Source organism: Sinocyclocheilus grahami, unplaced genomic scaffold, assembly GCF_001515645.1.
Source record: "Sinocyclocheilus grahami isolate Dianchi unplaced genomic scaffold, SAMN03320097.WGS_v1.1 scaffold202.1, whole genome shotgun sequence".
NCBI classification, from domain to species: domain Eukaryota; kingdom Metazoa; phylum Chordata; class Actinopteri; order Cypriniformes; family Cyprinidae; genus Sinocyclocheilus; species Sinocyclocheilus grahami.
The window spans coordinates 233780-236192 of NW_015505381.1; the positions used below are offsets into that span (position 1 = coordinate 233780).

The 2413-nt window shown below is 42.7% G+C and overlaps 1 protein-coding gene across 1 annotated transcript in view; it reads right to left on the reverse strand.

Moving 5' to 3' along the window:
- Positions 1 to 2413, reverse strand: part of LOC107595435 (transcriptional enhancer factor TEF-5-like) — a 42936-nt gene that overhangs the window by 17038 nt on the left and 23485 nt on the right. The gene's annotated exons all lie outside the window — the stretch shown is intronic.

The following is a 2413-nucleotide window of genomic DNA, read 5'->3' on the forward strand; positions in this document are numbered from 1 at the left end:
CAACAATTTTTAGCTAGCAACATTCGCTGCCCATAGATTAGCAGCCATTAAAGTGTTTGCAATGTTGAGTTGCCCATGAATGCCCATTTGTGCCTCGGAGTAAAAAATTGTGATATAAAGTTTAAAATATAATTAGCAAGATATAAAGGCACATTATGAAAAATAAAGTTGCAAATTTTATATAAAAAATTTTCGGAGAAATAAAGTTGGAATTAAGAGCATTAAAGTGAAGAGTTACATTTAGTTTTCTTTTACTCTGAGGCGAAAATGGTCTTCCACAGCAGAGAGACCACTGCACTGATTTGAGTTTCTGCCCACCCTTCCCCAGACACACCCTCTTTCTCTCTCGCTCTCTCTCCAAGCCTCCGAATTCCTTGCATTCCACTGCGCCTGTGACATCTGCCCCACACAACTTGATTTGATGAGGGCAACAGCCTGGAGCATGCGTTCAGAGAGCGAGAGAACGGCCCAAAAAAGAGCGAGGGAGTGAAAGAGAGAAATAAAGAGCTTTGCTGTTTCTGCCAGCAACTGGCAGCTGAAGATCATCCCATCCTACCAAACAGACACCCACACCTGCCACGAACCATCCCAGCAGGAGGCAAAGAATAACACGGGGCCCCCTGTGTCCCATATTCCCACCTCCCAGCTCTGATTGCCTCATCATGTTTTTTCTCAACCTTAGAGCGCGTCTGGAAAGGAAACTCAAGCAGGAGTGTTTTGGTTCAGGAATATCACCTGAAAACTTTTTGGCATGGTTAAACCGGAAGTTTGCTGGATCAATCCCTGCAAGGAATGGGCTGTGATCCACTAACCAAACTAGTCAACACAAACTTATTTTGTCCTTCAAATGCCTTTCATGCTCCGCTGAAAAAGTTTACTAGAACGTGCTGTTGAGCAGAAACGAGACTCAAGGTGGGTCAGAAGGGTGGAAGGTACTTGGTGGAAAAATATCTCACAGGTGGAAAATATCTTGAAGCTGTAACAACTACGAAACCAGACAGACGGCATTTCGGCTGTAAATCAACTGGGCAAAGCCAAGACGCTGAGAAGCGGAGATGAGGGAAGGTCTGGTAGCATCAGAAGTTGTACAAAAATTGTGTAAATATCAGTTTTGGCTTGACATTTGGTGCACAAGATGTGAATGTTCTCCAATGGCTATGTTCACTTATCAGCTTTATTACTCGTAAATGCAACTCTCACAATTGTGACCTCACATCTTCATTTATTTCTTAGGACATAAACAGGCTTTCATAATGTGGAATTATGGGACACAGGGGGCCCCGTGTTATTCTTTGCCTCCTGCTGGGATGGTTCGTGGCAGGTGTGGGTGTCTGTTTGGTAGGATGGGATGATCTTCAGCTGTCACATTGTGAGATCCAAAAATACAATTCTGCAATATAGTCACTATTACAAGAAACATTAAATTTTACGAGAAACAAGTCGCTATTAGAAGATGTAATGTCTCAAATACAACTGCAAAACTAAAGTTAATGCTCTTGGAAGCATTTCCTGCTGGAAGCATGAAAAAAAATGAAACTTCATTCAAAACATAACTAAAAAAAGTTGTCTCGATCCAACACACTTATTTCCACCCATCAATGTTGGTGTAATAAAAAGAGGCGGCTCTGCACTTCACATTACACTGCTGGCTTTTTAGGCCCGATCCAGGCAGTGTTAACAGGGAACACAGACGGCGTTCCCGAGGCCTCACGTCAGTGGCGGTATTATGAGCGCTGTCGTCATTCTCCTCGTGAGTGGGCTTCTTCAGTGGCAGATGACTACATGTAAATGGATAAGGTGTTTATAGTCACAGGAGAGAGCAGGCTCTCCATGAGGTCGGCATTCGCTTTCCTGGAGATGGCGAGAGAAATGAGTGTCAACGACATGCTGGGATTTGTTTACAACTTGATTTATTAATAAATCCAATTTGTGGAATTTCACTTTATTGGCACAGTAACTGCGGCTAGGTGCACTGAATTTCTTAACATGTCAAATCAACTCACAAACCCACTTTCACTTGAAATAAACCACTAAACCTGTGGCGTATGAGTCAAACATACCATGAACGACAACAGAATCAGGGATACCAGCATAAGGCTTCATGGTTTCAAGGGAATCCCTCAACAAAGATATACAACAGATATCAGGCATAAGCTTTCAGAAAATGCCAACAATGTTCTATCAACAATGTCAATACTCCAGTATTTTCTTATCAGCCAGTCGCAGCATCTGAAACACCACATAGCGCATTTGAAGCGTCCTTCTGACTACAAAATTAGTCAGTAAATATGTTTGGATTTACGGCAAGAGGAGGATAAAGACTGGATGATGTAATCCCAGACTACAGAAGAGACTCTGGAGGCTTGCTTGCAATATCTAGTGTGCTGCCTTGTCGTCTATAGCCAACACAGGG